This window comes from Plecotus auritus (genome assembly GCF_963455305.1).
Source record: "Plecotus auritus genome assembly, chromosome: 10".
NCBI classification, from domain to species: Eukaryota; Metazoa; Chordata; class Mammalia; order Chiroptera; family Vespertilionidae; genus Plecotus; species Plecotus auritus.
The window spans coordinates 4,714,522-4,734,417 of NC_137785.1; positions in this window are offsets into that span (position 1 = coordinate 4,714,522).

Consider the following 19,896-nt stretch of genomic DNA (forward strand, 5'->3'; position numbering starts at 1 on the left):
CTCTGTTTGCTGTGAATGTGCCCACCAGGCTGTTAGCACTGACTCTGTCCTTGGGTGAAAGTGATGAACCTAAGCAAGGTAATTGCACTGGGTTTTGTCAGCCCTTGTTTCTTTTATTTTTGCTGATAAAAGGAAAGAGGTTTATTTGAGTGCCGGCTTCTCTTCACCCTTTTGTTGTTTTTAAAAAATATGTTTTATTGATTTTAGAGAGGAGAAGGGGAAGGGAGAGAGAGGTAGAAACATCCATGATGAGAGGGAATCATTGATGTGCTGCCTTCTGCATTTCCCACTCAGGGGATTGAGCCCACAACCCAGGCATGTGCCCTGACTGGTAATCAAACAGTGACCTCCCACTTCATAGGTCAACGCTCAACTACTCAGCCCCATTGGCTGGGCATCGTCTCTTTGTTTTTAAACCATCTCACTGGCTGAAGCTCACTGAGTAGCTATGCCATCCACTCTTCTCAATAAACATATAACTTAGATTTAAAATCTTCCCCTCTCTGCACCCACATGAGTCACTCTTCCACACAAATCTGATGTAATGGGACAGCTGACCTTTACTGGGTTTTCATTTTTTATTAAGATCCAGAAACCAAGATGGCAGCATAGGTAAGCACCTAAACTGCTGTCTCTCACAATTTCAAAACTACAACTAAAGGACAGAACGGACACCATCCAGAACCACAGGAACGCTGTCTGAGTGAAAATTCTACAACTAGAAGGAAAGAGAAAAGCTCACAGAGAATTGGAGGTACGGCAAAGTGTCTTTGTGCGCGCAGAGGGAAGGGCGGCTGAGAGCCTGGCTGACTTTCTCTGGCGGAAGGGGGAAGGAAGCCCCCGACCACACTGAACCCCAGTTCTGACTGCACTGAACACCAGTCCAGGGCGAAACCCCGTGGACCCAGGCTCATACAGGGGGAGTCTGGACTGTCAGGTAGAGAGAAAGGCACCCGGAGACTCGGAGACCCGGGGGGGGGGGAGACCCGGGGGAGCCCCGGCAGGCAGGTTTCTGGAGGCGTGTGCGCCAGTATGCACAAAGGCTGCGGAGGTTACCACAGGCTTTCCCTAGCAGAAGGGAGTCCGAAGCTCCTGACTGAACTGAACACCAATTCTGACTACACTGAACCCCAGTTCCAGGCAAGCCCCTGGGGACTCGCACTCTTACGGGGGGGAATCTGGACTCTCGGGCGGAGACTCGGGAGCCGGGGAAGGCAGAGGTCTGCAGGCGCGCACGTGCACAAGGGCAAGGCTGACTGGAAGCAAAGACTGTCTGCTTCGCCCTGAGACTCCACCCCATCCAACCTGAGCACAGAAGCTATTGCAATTTGGCAAGTCTAATCCTATAAGGCTGTCTCCAGCACCGAACTTTTCCCAGCGTAGACACAGCTGATCCACACAGCCAACTGGCCTGGAGGTCAATTCCTCCCAGTGATACCAACAACAATCAAGACTTAATTACAACAAGGCTGTACACACAGTCCACAAAGGGGTGCACCAAGAGTATCCACCTCAGGTTAAATGTGGAGGTCGACCCACTGGGCATATAAGAAACCTAGCACACAAATCTACCCTACCAACTCAGGGAAGCAGTGAAAATGCGGCATCAAAGAAACAGATCACAAACGAAAGAAATGGAGGAAAACAAACGACTGGATATAGAATTCAAAACCACGGTTATAAGGCTTTTCAAGACTATCCTAGAAAAGGCCGATAAATATAACGAGACTCTCAAAGATATGAAAAAGAACCAATAAGAAATTAAACATACACTGACTGAAATAAAAAAATATTATACAGAGACCCAACAACAGACTAGAGGAACACAAGAATCAAGTCAAAGAATTGAAATACAAAGAAGCAAAAAACACTCAACCGAAAAAGCAAAAAGCAAAAAAAATCCAAAAAGTTGAAGATAGTGTAAGAAGACTCTGGGACAACTTCAAGCGTACCAACATCAGAATTATGGGGGTGCCAGAAGAAGAGAGAGAGCAAGATACCGAAAACCTATTTGAAGAAATAATGACCAAAAACTTCCCCCACCTGGTGAACGAAATAGACTTATAAGTCCAGGAAGTGCACAGAACCCCAAACAAAGGGAATCCAAAGAGGACCACACCAAGACACATCATAATTAAAATGCCAAGAGCAAAAGACAAAGAGAGAACATTAAAAGCAGCAAGAGAAAAACAGTTAATTACCTACAAGGGAGCACCCATACGACTGTCAGCTGACTTCTCAACAGAAACTATGCAGGCCAGATGGGAGTGGCAAGAAATTTTCAAAGTGATGAATAGCAAGAACCTACCACTAAGATTACTCTACCCAGCAAAGCTATCTTTCAGAATTGAAGGGCAGATAAAGAGCTTCACAGATAAGAAAAAGCTAAAGGAGTTCATCACCACCAAACCAGTATTATATGAAATGCTGAAAGGTATTCTTAAAGAAGAGGAATAAGAAAAAAGTAAGGATAAAAATTATGAACAACAAATACATATCTATCAACAAGTGAACCTAAAAATCAAGTGAATTAAAAACCTGAGGAACAGAATAATCTGGTGAATATAATAGAATCAGGGGCATAGAAAGGGAGTGGACTGACAATTCTCAGGGAGAAAGGGGTATGGGGGGGGTTCAGGAAGAGACTGGACAAAAATCATACACCCATGGATGAGGACAGTGCGGGGGAGGTAAGGGCAGAAGGTGGGGTGGGAACCGGGTGGAGGGGAGCTATGGGGGGAAAAGGAGAAACAATTGTAATTGTAATAATCTGAATAAAGATTTATTTAAAAAAAAAAGATCCTGTGGGGAAAGTTGCACATAATCTTCACAGGAACTGTGGTGGATTGGGTTAATATTTCAAGTTATTTGGTCATCTCTTCGTTCATCAGACCCTGAGGACACTGTAGACAATGATAAATCCCACCTGGTTCTTCGGCTTCAGAAATATCTCCTGCTGCTTTTAGGGTTTTCCTGTGGTTGGGGTGTTTCAGTGAACATCCATCTAAGCTTAACCCCAGCATCACAACAACCGGTTCAATTAGCTGAGGAGACCCTGTATTTGTGCCATTGGTGCATGGCCTGGGCATAGAGCAGAGGGTGTAAGGTGACTTAATTGCAGATGAGAAATTGGGGTTTTCTCAGGATTAAGAAGATAATGGAAGATTCCAAGTGAGAGGAAGAGGAGAAAGGTCAGAATGGTTAGATAAGACTTGATTTTCTTTGACACTGGGGCAAAATATACCTATGTATTTATGTGTCTCGTTCTTTATCTTTTGTCTGCCTACCTTTCTATCATGTATATTTCCATCTGTCACTAATATGTATCTATCTATAATCTATTATATTTATCTATCATCTATTTTTTGTTATCTATCTATCTATCTATCTACCTATCTATCTATCATCATTCATACCAGCTTTCTCTCTCTCATCTACCTACCTTTCTGTCATGTTTATATCTATCTGTAACTATCTATGTTCTATCTATATATAATTTATTATATTTCTCTATCATCCAACTACCTATCTATGAATCATCTATACCACCTTTCTCTCTCATCTATGTTTTACTTATTTTTGAGAGAAAAGAAGGAAGAGGGAAAGAGAGAGAAACATTGAACAGCTATGTCCTTCCCATCTGCCGCCCCCTACTGGGGATCAAGCCTGCAACCCAGGCATGCACCCTGACCTGGAATTGAACCAGTGACCTCTTGGTGCCTGAGATGATGCTCAACCAATGGAGCCATAGCAGCCGGGCAATAACTCTATTCTTTGTTTTCTGGGGAGCCTCCATACGCACCCAAAGTCAAATCCTGTTTGGTCCCCTTTACCCCTTTTTAAAGAAAGACGTATTTTTTATCGATTTCAGTGAGGAAGGCAGAGTGAGAGAGAGATAGTAACATTAATGGTTAGAGAGAATCATGGATGGGCTGCCTCCAGCACGTCCCACACTGGGGATGGAGCTTGCTACCTGGGCATGTGCCTTGACAGGGAATCAGACCCTGACATCCTGGTTCAAAGGTTGATGCTCAACCATCGAGCCACGCCGGCTGGGTGGTCCCCTTTACTACCCCTCCACTCAATTCCCTCTGGCAATAACCATACTGTTGTCTGTGTCTATGCGCTTCAGTTTCATATCCCACCTATGAGTGAAATTATACAGTTCTTAAGCTTTTCCTGACTGACTCATTTTGCTTAGCATAATATTCTCAAGGTCCAATTGTGTTGTTACAAATGGCAGTATTTCACCTGCTCTTGTGGCCGAGAAGCATACAGTGCAATATGTAGATCATGTATCATAAAATTGTGCATTTGAAACCTATATAATCTTATTAACCAATGTCATCCCAATAAATTTACTTTACATTAGTATAGATCTTTCTTTTTTAAAGCTGCATAGTATTCCATTGTATAAATTTAAAGCTGCACAGTATTCCATTGTATAAATTTAAAGCTGCACAGTATTCCATTGTACCACAACTTTTGGTATCCACTTATCTACTGATGGGCACTTGGGCTGTTTCCAGATATTAGCTATTGTAAACAACACTGCTATGAACACAGGGGTGCAAATATTCTTTCTGGTTGGTATATAGGGCTTCTTAGGATATATTCCTAGGAGTGAGACCACTGGCTCAAATGGAACATTCGTTTTTATTTTTCACGGTGAGTGAACTAAGCCAGTCAGAGAAAGGTAAATACCACATGATCTCACTCTTAGGTGGAATCTAAGGAACAAAATAAACTGATGAACAAAATAGATCCAGAGACATAGAAGCATGGAACAGACTGATGAATCTCAGACAAAGGGGGTCGGGGGTTGGGAAGAGAGGAACTAAAGGACTTGTATGCAAAAACCATGGACACAGATTATAATGCAGTGAAGGCCTGGGTGGGGGCATGGGTATAGGTTGGATAGAGTCCATGGCAGGGGTGGGCAAACTTTTTGACTCGAGGGCCACAATGGGTTCTTAAACTAGACCGGAGGGCCGGAACAAAAGCATGGATGGAGTGTTTGTGTGAACTAATATAAATTCAAAGTAAAGGAGCAGAGGGGAGAGCAAGAGAACCGGATAGAACAGCCGGATCTGGCCCGCGGGCCGTAGTTTGCCCGCGGCTGGTCCATGGGGAAAATAAAGGAACATCTGTAATATTTCCAACAATAAAAGATAAGTTAGGAAAAAAAGGCCATGAAGGGCAGTGGACACATTTTAGGCATTAGCTCTTCAGACCTCCAAGAGAACCCATGAGTACCGCTTTAATTCATGTGATGTTGGGACATTGTGCCCAATTCAACAGGAGACGGACACCCCCCATCATCCAGTAGACAACACAGCCAGTGCCTGGTTTCCTCTGGTCACCCGCTTCTTGGCTCAACACTGTCCTTAGACGCCACGAGTGTCCTCAGTGTTGGTCATGACGCCCAGGTGTGGAGGGGGGGTCTCATCTGAGTCCGTGGAAGGACCTCTTGTGGCTGTAGTAGGCCTCCGCCAACACAACCACCAGGGCCGAGAGAACCAGGCCAGCCAGACTCAGCCGGACTTGGTTCATGGCGGACACACTCCACCCAGCAGGTCCTGAGAGAGAAAGGACTGAGGTCACAGAGGAGGAGCCAAAGGCCCTCGCAGGAAGGTGCCCTCCCCCTGAGCTCATGTCTCCCGTCTCCTGGATCTGGGAGGTCGCTGCCCAGCCGCCCTCTGTATAAGCAATATCTGCCTTCTTTCCTGTCGTCATTATGAGCCCTGTGGTGATTTCCTTAAGGAATTCTGGGGCCAGGAAAGGCAGGGGTGGGCAGTGGGTGGGGAGTTTTCAGTGTTCTCCATGGGAGCCCTGTGGGTCCTTCTTCGGGACGCCCCTCTGCAAACTATTGACTCAGCTGATGGGGAATGGCCTTCCTGGTACTCCGTGGGCACTAAAGCTTCTCTCTCCTTCATTCCCTTTGCACCTGATCTTCCTTCACCTTTCCTGCTCCTTCTGCAAAGACTCCTAGTTGGCGCTCCCCATCCAGAGAGCCCACCTGTGCCATTCCCTTCCCTCTCCATCTCCCTTTTCCTTCCCTGCTTCCCCCACCAGGCACCTTACCATTAGCTTCCTCACGGCCAAAATCCACGGGCCCTTGCTTGACCTCCAAACTTGTTTTCTAAGCTCCTATCTTCTAGGACTTACTTCTTCTACCTCTGTAATTTACCCAATAAATGGTCTCTTTACAGTTAAAAAAAAAAAAAAAAAGACTGGCAGTAACCATGAGGATGGCTGAGTTCTGTGGGATCAGGATTGTCAGCAGCTTCTGCACATGGGGATGAAATGGGGGTGGTTTCTTTATCTGTGCTCAGGGTCCGTCTCCCCCGACTCACAACGACCTGCATGCTCCCCCAGCCCCTGGGCATGTGTCAAAGGCCTGCATGGGGGGTTAGTGGTGACTACCTCATAGCTTCTGTGTAAGCTGATGGTGTGGACATGGCTTCCCACCAGTCACTGCTGTAAGCGGACAGTGTCATCTTCAGAAGGGGAGGTGGGGATGGACCGTCTTTCTCACCTCTGACCTCAAGCTGCAATGGGTCGCTGGGGTGAGACCACATATCGGGGTCTTTGCTGAAGGTGCCGTAGCATCTGTAGGTCCCTGCCTGTGTGGAGGTGACATGGTCCAGGTGGAAGGTGGTCTGCACTCCATTGTCCTGGGCTGTGGAGCTTTGTCTCTGGGTGAACTGAGGTGCATCTTCTTTGGTGAGAATAAAGGCATGAAATCTGATTCTGGAGAAATACTGTAACGTCTCATTGTCTCCTGGAGCCACCACCGTGCCACTCAGGCTCGAGAGTGAGGGTTTGTCATAAGTTCCTGAGAAAGAAGGAAGTTTGCTGATAAAGGGGAAGCCATGTCCATGTGCTGTGCCCCCATGTTCCCCCCGAACAGACCTGGCTCTGGTGTCTACCCCCTCTGTGTCCCACCCTGAGGGAATGTGTCTCTGCATCATCCCTGATACCTTCCTAGAGACAGAGGCTTTGCTACTTCCTGCTGCGTATCTCAGAGCCTGGTTCTCCCCTCTGCAAAGAGGTCCCTCCCGGCCCTGCTGCCTGGATCCCACTCACCCGTCATCACCAGATGCAGGATGCTACTGAGCGGGGACCAGTGACCTCCACTCTTATAGGAACAGCGGTACATTCCTGCCCAGTATGGTTTCATCTCTTGGATAGATGAAGTGTCGTTCTTCCCAGCCACCATTAATTTCTTACCATCCCTAGGCTCAGGGTCTTTCACTTCATATATCTTATAGGCTTCAGTGTCTGGAAGCCCTCTGCACCAGATGGTCACTGGTTCCTCATATAGAACCATGGATCCAGGCTGAGCTGTGTTAACAGGTGGGGCGAGACTTCCTAGAAGAAGCGGTAATAAATTTACAGGTGTGTCTGTTTCTCATGCCACCCTCCACTTCCTCCCTCTTACAGCCACGCATTTAAAGGCCAGGACCCCTCTTCCCAGCCTCCAAGAGCTGAAATCTGGCAAAACCCTACTTAGTCTTTGGGAATATTAGAGGGAATACTCACCTTCCTGAACCCCAGTGCTCTGGGCTAGATACAACCCTGGAAGGAAACACAGATGAGAACAGCCCGGCCTTACAGAACCACCTTCCTGCCCGTCCCTTCTGTCCAGACTCACCGAGGTAGAGCAGGGTGGGCAGAACCAGGGACATTATCCTGGGTCCTGGCCAGCTGCAGGCCTCAAGAATGCTGGGCAGACTTGTGTGAAAGTGGCCCCGCCCCCAAAGGGAAAGCGAAGGCGTGTCCATATCCCTTTTCCTAGTTCCTCTGGGAGGCCTGCAGCCACAGTTGATAGCAGGAAGTCATTAACCATCTAAACCTCAAACTGCTGTCAGCGCAGAAGACGCAGAAGACGTGGGTGTGGTGTTTCCGGGCAGATCCCCAAGGTCCACTGGCTCCTACTGCTGGACCCGCCCCCGGAAGTGCGTCACCCACTGTGGCTTCCTTGTCAAGGGCTCGCTAATTAATGTTGCCACTATAGCTCAAAAACACCCCCAAAACCACCAAAACAAACCAAAATAAACAACGAAAAAACAACAAAAAGCCCCGCTCTCAGTCTAATCTGATTTGTATGTTCTGTGCCCCACTTTAATCTTTTTAAGTTGTGGGTGGGGTAAGATAATCACAGGAGAATGAACAGGAAAGAAATAATTTCTTTTTTAAAATCCTCATCCAAGGACATGTTTTTTCCCATTGATTTTTAGAGAGATTGGAAGGGAGAGACAGAGAGAAACACTGATGGGAGAGAGACACATCGATTGGTTGCCTCCCTCATACCCCCGACCAGGCTGGGAGCTTCCAACCGAGGTACTTGCCCTTGACCAGAATCAAACTCGGACCCTTCGGTTTGCACGCCGATGTACTATCTACTGAGCCAAACTGGCTAGGGCCCTGTCTCTCTCTTCCTCTCTCTCCCTTCCCCCCTCCTCCCTTCCTTCCACTTTGTCTAAAAATCAATGGAAAAATTTCCTCCAGTGAGGATTAAAAAAAAATAACTCTTACTGGGGTATAAGAATAACACTTCCTGCCGATGGGAGCAGTAAATGCTAGGCCATTCTCTCCCCAGCCTCCATTCCATGAGGTCCATGGGGCAAGGAAGAATGGGGGCTTTGAGGTGGAGTTCCCATTGCCCCTCTTGGTTGCAGGTGGGATGCTGGGCCAGAGCTGCTGATGACTAATTGCGAGGATGCGAGGCTCCTGCTGATGACGGAGCAGCAATGAGGCTGAAGCACGTGTGGTCTGTGGTAGGAGCGGCAGTGCCCACATCAGACCTGGCCTGTGTGAGTATCAGGGCATCCCTGACCAGGAGTCTCCAGGCTCGTTCACCAGCCCTCAAAATCATCCTGACACTCACACTCTAACCTCTCATTAAAAAAAAAAAAAATAATAATAAAAAAAATCAAGCCTAAACAGCGTGGCTCAGCGGTTGAGCTTCGACCCATGAACCAGGAGGTTGAGGTTTGATTTCCAGTTAGGGCACATGTCTGGGTTGTGGGCTCAATTCAGTAGGAGGAGTGCAAGAGGCAGCCAATTGATGTTTCTCTCTCATTGATGTTGCTATCTCTCCCTTCCTCTTTTTTTTTAAAATCAATAAAAAAAATGGTAAAAAATTTAAAACAAATCAACATAAATAGCTTACATTGGTATAATCTGAAAACAGAAAATTATGCTTGAAATGAAACTGAATTCTTTAGAGAATTTTTTATTGATCAAAATTTTTTTGAGAGAGAGAAACATTGATTTGTTGTTCCACTTATTTATGCATTCATTGATTGATTCTTATATGTGCCTTGACTGGAAATTGAACCCACAACCTTGATGTATTGGGACAACACTCTAACCAACTGAGATACATGGCTAGGGCTAGAAATACCAGAGGTGTAATGAGTGGTTGATTCTGGGGCTTATAGGAAAGGGAAGAAGTAAGGATGGATGGCCCCCACATGTTTACTTGAGTTACTTACTGAAGTCTTTCCATAAGCAAGGAAAGAAAAAGCCTCTGTATGTGTGTGTCCCCACCATCAACGTAGGATAACATGGTGTAGAGGCTGTAATTGGAGGTGTCTGTGGCTGAAAAGAAGGGGTTTTTCCAGAACTTAGAAGATAATTGAATGCTCTACTCAGAGGCAGACAGGTCAAAAGTAGTTAGATAGGGTTTCCTGTCTCTGACACTAGGGAAAAATATCCATATCAATCAATCAATCCATTCACCCATTCATTTATCTATCTACTATCTATCTACCCATCTGTCTATCCATCTATTCATCATCCATATGTCTATTCATCCTTCCACCCACCCATTTATCATCCATCCATTATTCATCCAACCATCCATCCATTTTCCTTCTTTCCTTCCTTCCATCCATCCATCCACTCATCAAACTACTATCTATCTATCTATCTATCTATCCATCTGTCTGTCTATCCATCTATCCATCATTCATCTGTCTATCCATCCATCCATCCACCTTCGATCTGTCCATTCATCCATTGTCTGTCCATCCATCCATCCATTATTCTTCTGTCTATTCATCCTTCCATCTGTCCATTTACCATCCATCCATTTTCCCTCCCTCCCTCCTTCCTTCCTTCCTTCCTTCCATCATCCACCATCCATCCATCCATCATCCATCATCTATCCATGATCCTTTATTCCTTCCTTTCATCATCCATCCATCCATCCATCCATCCATCCATCCATCCATCATCCATCATCTATCCATGATCCTTTATTCCTTCCTTTCATCATCCATCCATCCACCCATCCATCCATCCATCCATCCATCTATCTAATCTATCTCCATCTGCCAGAGCCACAAATGGAGACTTTAACCACAACAATGACTATTTTTGTTAAAGAACCATTTCCAGGCACACTCCTTAACATTTCTTTGCTCTCAAGCTGTTTTGGCTTCAGCTTTTAGGATCACAGACCACAAGGCTGGATTATTGAGTTCTTAATTCTCACCTGATAATATCCCCCAGGAGTCGGGATTTTCTGCTACTATAGCAAAATTGCGTAGTTGCAATGGAGACCCAGTGTCTTGCCATTTAGTATTTGGCCTTTAGAGAAAGTCTGCTGATTCTTGACTTAGAATGACAGTCACAACCAGCAGCAGAGTCTGAGAAGGCACTCAGAAAAAGCTTCCTAGAAAGAGTTTTGCGTGTGCATAATTCAATGACTTTTACTAAGTTTCCCGATTTATGCAATCATTGCCACAATCCAGTTTTGGAATCTTCCACAGCTCCGTTAAGATTTCAAATTCCCCTTTACAGTTTACCCCATTTCTACCGCCAGCCCCAGGCAATCTACTTTGTTGACAATCTACAGGGTTGACTTTCTTGGAAATTTCATAGACATGGAACTGCTTAACAGGTGGTCTTTTGAATCTTGGCACAATGTTTTCATCTGTGTTGCAGATTGCATCAGGCACTTCATTCCTTTTTTTTTGTTTGTTTGTTTGTTTTGTTAATCCTCAATTGAGGATATTTTTTCCCTTTGATTTTTAGAGAGAGTGGAAGGGGGGGGAAGAGAGAGAGAGATAGAGAGAGAGAGAGAGAGGAGTGAGAGGCCAATGTGAGAGACACATCCACTGGTCTTGGCGGGGGGGTGGGGGTGGGGGCGGAATCCAACCTGCAACCCAGGTACGTGCCCTTGACCAGGAATCAAACCTGAGAATCAAGCCGAGTGTTTGGCCGCAGCTCTAACCATGGAGCACACCTGCCAGGGCAGCACCCATTCCTTGTTATTTGCATTGGCTGGGATATAATGGACATACTGTGTTGCGTAAGTTGAAGGTACACAATGTGTTGATTCGATACATGTATACTTTGCGGTATGATTGCCACTACAACGCTAGCTGACACTGCCATCACTTCACATAATTACCCTGTTTTTTTTTTGTTTGTTTGTTTTGTTGGTAGGACCATTTCCTATCTCTTAGCAACTTTCAAATGCGTACTATCATACTGTTAACTAAAATGACTATGCTGCCCTAGCTGGTGTGGCTCAGTGGATTGAGCGTCGGCCTGTGGACTGAAGGGTTTGGGTTCAATTCCAGTGAAGGGCACATGCCTGGGTTTCAAGCTCCATCCCCAGTAGGGGGTGTGCAGGAGGCAGCCGATCAATAATTCTCTTTCCATTATTGATGTTTCTCTCTCTCTCTCTCCCTCTCGCTTTCTCTCTGAAATAAAAAAAAATATATTAAAAAAGATTTAATAAAAATGTTTAAAAATGATAAAATTACTACGCTGTTCATTAAATCCTCAGGACTTCATCATCGTAGAAGGGGAAGTTGGTATCATTTGACTTACATCTTCCCATTTCCCCCACTCCCACCCCCTGGTAACCACCATTCTACTCTTTGTTTCTGAGTTCAGGGTTTTTAGATTTCACTTATAAGTGCGATCATGCAGTATCTGTCTTTCTCTGACTTACTTCACTTAGCATAACGTCCTCCAGGTTCATCCACGTTGTCACAGATGGCAGAACTTGGGGAGCTTATTTTGAAGCAGGTGGTTTTGAGGTTGAGGTGGGTTTAATTTCTCCCTCTCCAGGTGACGGTCCTGCCCTCGTCACCTCATTCACCTGCCCCCTTGCAGAGACCGCAGCCTGGCTGGGCTCTGTTTTAACGACACTGGGCATTCTGTTCAAGTATTTTTGATTGTGGCTTCCTATCAGCTCACCCCGTGCTCTGTTCCGGCCGCGTCGTTCCTCTTTTTCATATTTAGCCACCATTTCAGGCTCCATCTGTCACACCCAAACTCACTCCCACAGAAGTCTGTTGAAGTCCATTCCTTTCCTTGCCACCCGTGAATTCTGTGAACTTGAGGGGGATGTCACTCAATATTTCAGTCTCAATTTCTTCACTTGTCAATGGGGGGGGGGGGGGAGGGTGGTGTTCAGAGTACACCTACAGAGGCTGTTGCAGGAGATTATGGTTTGATTCCTGGTCAAGGGCACATGCCCAGGTTGCAGGCTCAATCCTTCGTAGGGGGCATGCAGGAAGCAGCTGATGAATGATTCTCATCATTGATGTTTCTATCTTCTCTCCCTCTCCCTCCCTCACTGAAATCAATAAAAATATATCTTTTAAAAAAGAGTATACAGAGCCCTGGCTGGTTTGGCTCAGTGGATAGGGCATCAGCCTGTGGACTGAAGAGTCCTGGGTTTGATTCCGGTCAAGGGCACGTACCTCGGTTGCAGGCTCGACGCCCAGCCCTGCAACCACAAAAAAAAAATAAAAAGAGTATACAAACATTGTAGGATGATTAAAAGAAATAATGCAATAACTGGCTCATGGTATCATACATATGAGTCCATACATATATATGTAATTACTTTGCCTTCCAGTTGATTTTCTGAACCCTAAACCATGTGGGTCAATAAACAATTGTATGCTTTAATTTATGCATGTGGTGAGTTATTAATTTAATTAGCTGGATAGTTTGTGCTTAGCTAACAGCTCAAGGCACTGACTCTCATGCCATCCTTTTTATTTTTAATCCTCACCTGAGGATATTCTCATTGATTTGAGGGAAAGAGAAGGAGAGAGAGAGAGAGATTGATTCTTATATGTGTCCTGACTGGGGATTGAGCCCCAAACCTTGGTGTATCGGGATGACACTCTACCCAACTGAGCTACCTGGCCAGGGCCTAATATATGCATTTTATTGAACAGAGAATGCGCATGCATTTCAATCTACTTGGTATGATTCCAGGAAGCACCCAATTGCAACCACGTTAGTGGTTCTCAACCCCTGGCGACACGTGACAATGTTTGGGGACCTTTTTGGTGGTCACAACTGGGGAGGCTATGGACACCTCATGGGTGGGGCCCAGGAATGCTGATAAACACCCTACCACAGACAGGACAAACTTACACACCCTCCCCCAAAGAATCGTCCATCCGGAGAGGTTGAAAACCCCGCCCTGGATGGTCTAGGGGTGAGATTGAGCATTCGAATCACCGGGGAGCTTCTGACCAGTTCAATTAGGATCACCCCAACTAGGGCCCAGGTCATTTCAATGTGCGTCTCCTTTTCAAGGTGGAGAAGCGCCCGTTGATGATCACAGTGGGGCTATTTCAATACTCTGGGCGGGAAGATCTGCTTCCCGGCCAATCACGGAGCGTGGGCGGGCAGCAGAGCTGCTCTTATTGGGGGGTTCCTTTGCATGGGGTACTCTCAGGCCAGACCTCAGCCCTCGCCTCAGGCGGTGAGTACCAGCTCTCTCCCTCTCTCTCTCTCTCTCTTTTTTAAAAAAAATATATTTTATTGATTTTTTTACAGAGAGGAAGGGAGAGGGATAGAGAGTTAGAAACATCTATGAGAGAGAAACATCGATCAGCTGCCTCCTGCACACCTCCTACTGGGGATGTGCCCGCCACCCAGGTACATGCCCTTGACCGGAATCCAACCCGGGACCTTTCAGTCCGCAGGCCAACGCCCTATCCACTGAGCCAAACCGGTTAGGGCTCTCTGTCTGTCTTTTAAATACACAGCAGTTACTGGTTTAGTTCCTCTGGTTCTGTTTTGTTGCTAGCTTTCAGGGTCGCTGTGAGACTTGTAGAAAGGTGTCTTGAGGTCTTCGGGCTGAGCTCCCTTTTACAAGGATGAGAAAACGGGTTGAGAGGGGGTAGTTCCCCGTGCTTCCATATGCAATTCCAACCCCCCCCCCCCCCAATGTCATTTATAAGTGTTTCGTTGAGGTATAATTCCCTCTCCTAAAACCCCACCCCGTTTTAAGCGGGCCGTGACTTTTAGTAGACGAACGGAGTTGTGCAACCCCCGCCACAATCTGATTTCAGAATGTTTTTGCGGCCCCAGAGAGATCTCTCCTGCCCATCTGTGGCATCCTGGCACCGTCCCCCCTCCTCCCTCCCCACCGCGTCATTTCGAGTGGGGCATGGCTTTGAGCTTCAGTCTTTATTTTTATTGTTGATACTATTACAGATATCCTTATCTCCCCCTTCCCGCAACCCGTTGCCCACTTCCATCAAGCCCCCCCGCCCTTTCCTCTGGCCATCACCACACTGTTGTCTGTGTCTATGGGTTATGCTCATATGTTCTTTGGCTAATCTCTTCACCTTCTTTCATCCAGTCTACCCCCCCCCCTCTGCTACACCTCTTTATCTCTATACTCTATCAGTCTTTTCCATGTATCCACGCCTCTGGTTCTGTTTTGTCCGTCAGCTAATTTTGTTCATTAGATTCCCTATATACGTGAGATCACGTGATGCTTGTCTTTCTCCAACTGGCTTATTTCACTTAGCACAATACTCTCTCCGGGTCCCTCCATGCTGTTGCCAAGGGTAAGAGATCCCTCTTTCTCACAGCTGCGTAGTATTCCATGGTGTAAATGCACCACAGCTTTTTTCATCCACTCACCTCCTGATGGGCACTTGGGCTGTTTTCAGTCTTTCATCTATAGATTGGGAGGCATCACAGCTGGGTCCCAAAAGACGCTACAAGCGTCACAGAAATGCAGGCTTCAGGACAGGGATGTCATGGAATTCATAGTCTCCTCCCCTCCCCTCCTCCCTTCTCCCCTCCCCTCCTCCCTTCTCCCCTCCCCTCCTCCCCCAATGCCTGTGGTGACAGTAGGAGGGCACTGTTGCTAACGACACGCATGGGGTCTGTAATTCTGTCCTTCTAGGCTGTAGCACAGGACTGCTTCCCAGTAGGTGCCTTTATTTAAATTATTATTATTTTTTTTTGGTGTAGCATGACCAACTTTTATTCACTTATTTTTCTATTACAATTGAATATTGTTGATATTCAATATTATTTTATATTCATTTCAGGTGCACAGTTTAGTAGGGGCCTTTATTTTAAGTTTAAAAAAATTTAAATTGATTTTAGAGAGGGAGGAAGAGAAAGATTGGTTTGTTGTTCCACTCAATTTACACATTCGTTCGTTGCCTTTAAAATATTTTTTATTGATTTCAGAGAGGAAGGGAAAGGGGGAGAGACAAACATCAATGATGAGAGAATCATTGAGCGACTGCCTCCAGCACGGCCCACACTGGGGATTGAGCCCGCAACCCGGGGGTGTGCTCTGACTGGGAATCCAAGCGTGACCTCCTGGTGCATAGGTCGGCGCTCAGCCACTGAGCCACGCTAGCTGGACCGTTGGTTGCTTCTTGTATGTGCCCTGACCGGGCTTTGGCCTCTGTGGGGAGGATGCTCTAAGGCAGCTGAGCTCTGGGGCCAGGGCCCAGGTGCCTTAATTTTCATGTCACCAGGAGGATAGGGCCTCTCAGGCTCATTCTGCTCAGCTCCTGCCTGGTTATCAGCTCCGGCCTTTATCCTTCCTCACTCAGACCTTCCCCCAGGGAAACACTGGCCACCTGGCTCCACCACCCACTCCCTGCTTGTTGCTCGTTTTCCTAGGCTCCCTCTCAAGTCTTATCTGCCCGCGGGGTGCAGTTGGCTGAACCCCCTGAGCGTGTCGGTGGAAAGTGGACTTCAATGACTTATTACCCACGGGGATTAGGGTCAGTGGGGCTTCCAAAACGTGCGCAAACTCCTTACCTGTTTGTAAGAAACCTTTCTGGCTTCCTCCTCCGCCTCCACCCCATTCCGCCCTCACTGAGCTAAGCCCCACCCCCTCAGTGGTCCTGAGGGCTCACACCTGCCCCAGGGCTCCCCCTTCCTAGAAAGCGAGCAGATCTTAGTTCGTGTGTTTTTTGTTTTTTTGTTTAAAAAATATTTTTACTGATTTTAGAGAGGAAGGGAGAAGGAGAGAGAGATAGAAACATTCATGATGAGAATCACCCGTTGGTTGCCTCCTGCGCGCCCCACACTGGGGATGTAGCCCGCACCCCAGGAATGGAACCATGACCTCCTGGGCCATAGGTCCACGCTCAACAGCTAAGCCATGCTGGCCGGGCCGTTGGTGTGAATTTCCATCCTGGCTGGTCTCCTTTGAGTCATGTAGGACCAAGTTCTGAGTCGGTTAGCAGAGATCTCCATAGACCCAGGGGGTGAACTCTCTGCTTACCTTCCCGCCTGCTTCATACTGCTTTTCTGTGTGTGCAAGTTCTGTAGGTGTAAGCCTTCCCCCTCCTCACTGTCTGCTCAAAAATTCCATCAGACCAGCCCTGGCCGGTGTTTCTAAGTGGTTAGAGCGCCAGCTGGCCCATTCAAGGGTTCGATTCCGGTCAAGGGCACATACCTCGGTTACAGGTTCCATCCCAACCCCAGTCGGGTCACACACGGGTGGGCAGGAGACAACCAACTCCCTCTCCCTCTCCCTCTCCCTCTCCCTCTCCCTCTCCCTCTCCCTCTCCCTCTCCCTCTCCCTCTCCCTCTCCCTCTCCCTCTCCCTCTCCCTCTCCCTCTCCCTCTCCCTCTCCCTCTCCCTCTCCCTCTCCCTCTCCCTCTCCCTCTCCCTCTCCCTCTCCCTCTCCCTCTCCCTCTCCCTCTCCCTCTCCCTCTCCCTCTCCCTCTCCCTCTCCCTCTCCCTCTCCCTCTCCCTTCCACTCTCTAGAAATCAATGGAAAAAATACCCTCAGGTGAGGATTAACTAAATAAATTCTATCAGACCTCATTCTCCCCTCTGCTGGTCTGCTGGTCAAGCTCCCCCTGTGGGCTCTCACAGCCGGACCTAGTTTCTCACGCCCCCAATGGGGTTTCTATGAGCAGCTGTTCTCACCTCCAAGTCCTCGCTGCACCCGTGTGTCCCGGCCCACACGAGCCTGGCGTCTAACTTCTGAACCCACCACCTTCCCCAAATCACTTCCTTCAATCGGAACCTGAAAAAGTGGCCGACGTGCTGTGTTCCCCCCACTTTTTTCATTATGTAAAAATAGATATTTTATTAGTCGAGAGCGATAGGTTTACAGTTATAACGGATAACTTGTTACACGAGGACATGGAGGCTAATGGAAATACCAATGTGACCAAATCCCACGTGGATTGGCTCCTGGAACGCAAAAGGGCTTTAGTGGAAAAACCGGTGAAACCTGCAAAAAATGTGGGGTTGGCTTAACAGTAATTCACTCCTGTTGGTTGCTTAGTGTTTTTATTTTATTTAAAAAATCTTATTGTTGACATTAATGCAGATGTCCCCATTCCCCCCATTGCCCCACCCCAGGCCTTCACCACCCTGTTGTCTGTGTCCATGGGTTATGCAGATGTGTATATAAGTTCGTAGTTTAATCTCTTCCCACCCCACCTCCACCCCCCTCCCTCTGAGATCTGTCCGTCTGTTTGTTCCATGCATCCATGCCTCTGGTTCTGTTTTACTCATCGATTTATTTGGTTCATTAGACTCCAGCTATAAGTGAGAGATCTTGTGACGTGTGTCTTTCTCTGCCTGGCTTATTTCGCTCAGCGTAATGCTCGCCCAGTCTCCCTTTTAAGTTTCTTCCTCACGAAACCCAATGCGTGCTGCTTCAAGACAGCACTGAAAAAGGACTCCATCAGGACAAACTCATCCATGATGCGGATACTCAAGCGCGGTCTTTGGGGCCCCGGGGGTGCCCATGTGTCCGTGACTTTTCCATCGGAGGAGATGGAGGTCTTGCTGAGTGTGTGCCTTGATAGTTTTTGTTCTGTTTTGACTTTACATTTTAGCATGAGCATTTTAATATTAAATATTAAATACATTAAATAAAAATACACTGAGTAGCCATATGATGATGATCTCTGAACGCATAATAATCTGGCCACTCAGTGTCTATCCTATATAATAAAGGGCTAATATGCAAATTGTTCCCTCAACCAGGAGTTCGACCAGCAGGCAGGCCAGCCAACTGCCCATGTCCCCTACCCCTGGCCAGACCCCACCCATGCACGAATTCATGCACCAGGCCTCTAATATATATAATATATATATGTATGTATATATATATACCTACATATATACATATATATGTGTGTGTGTGTGTATATATATATATATATGTATATATATATTCATGCACTGGGCCTCTAATATATATAATATATATGTATATATGTATGTGTGTGTACACACACACACACACACACACACACACACAGAGTGGCCAGATTATTATGCGTTCAGAGATCATAATAATCTGGCCACTCAGTGTATTTTTATTGATTTTTAGAGAGGAAGAACGATCAAGAGCTCTTTTTATCCATTGTGTTTTGAAACATTTTGCATGATCCATCTTCTTCCCGCCCCCCCCCCCCCCATCTTCTGATTGGATGTAATTTCCTCTCTGTCTTTGCTAAACAGTTGCATTTCATCTTGTGGCTCATCCCTACTGTTGCCCGTTTAACACCTGAGGATGTAAAGATTTTAATTTGTTTTTATTTAATTGGTTGAGGCCATGAATCAGTGATGGAGAGCACAGATTCTTTTTTCTTAATTGTTGAGAGTATTTCAGATGTCTCCTGGAACCCCTGATTGCCCCCTCATCCAGTTCCCTCCCCACCCCAATCCTTCACCACACTATTGTCTGTGTCTATGGGTTATGCATATATGCAGATAAGTTCTTTGGTTAATCTCTTCCTGCCCATCCACGCCCCCTTCCCTCTGAAATTTGTCTGTCTGTTCCATGATTCCATGCCTCTGGTTCTATTTTGTTCATTAGAGTCCACCTCTAAGTGAGATCATGTGACATTTGTCTTTCTCTGACTGGCTGATTTTGCTTAGCATAGTAATCTCCAGGTCTCTCCATGTTGTCTTGAAGGGTAATAGATACTTCTTTTTGACAGCTGCATAGTATTCCATTGTGTAAATGTACCACAGCTTTTTTTATCCACTCATCTACTGATGAGTGCTTGGGCTGTTTCTAGATCTTAGCTATTGTAAATAAGGCTGCTATGAACATAGGGATGCATTTATTCTTTTTAGTTGGTGTATTGGGATTCTTAGGGTATATTTCTAGAAGTGGGGTCACTGGGTCAAATGGAAGTTCCATTTTTAATTTTTTTGCAGAAACTCCATATTGTTTCCCACAATGGCTGCACCAGTCTGCATTCCCACCAGCAGTGAACTAGGGTTCCCTTTTCTCTACATCCTCGCCAGCACTTGCTGTTTTTTGATTTATTGATAGTAGCCATTCTGACAGGTGTGAGGTGATACCTCACTGTAGTTTTAATATACATCTCTCTGATGATTAGTGACATTGAGCATTTTTTCATGACTTTTGGCCATTTATATGTCCTTTTTGGAGAAGTGTCTATTTAGGTCGTTTGCCCATGTTTAAATTGGATTGTTTGTCTTCCTTTTGTTGAATTGTATGAGTACTTCATATATGTTGGAAATTAACCCCTTATCAGATGTATCATTGGCAAATATGTTCTTTTTTAAAAAATATATTTTTATTGATTTTAGATTTTAGAGGGAGAGGGAAAGAGAGAGAGAAGCATTGATGA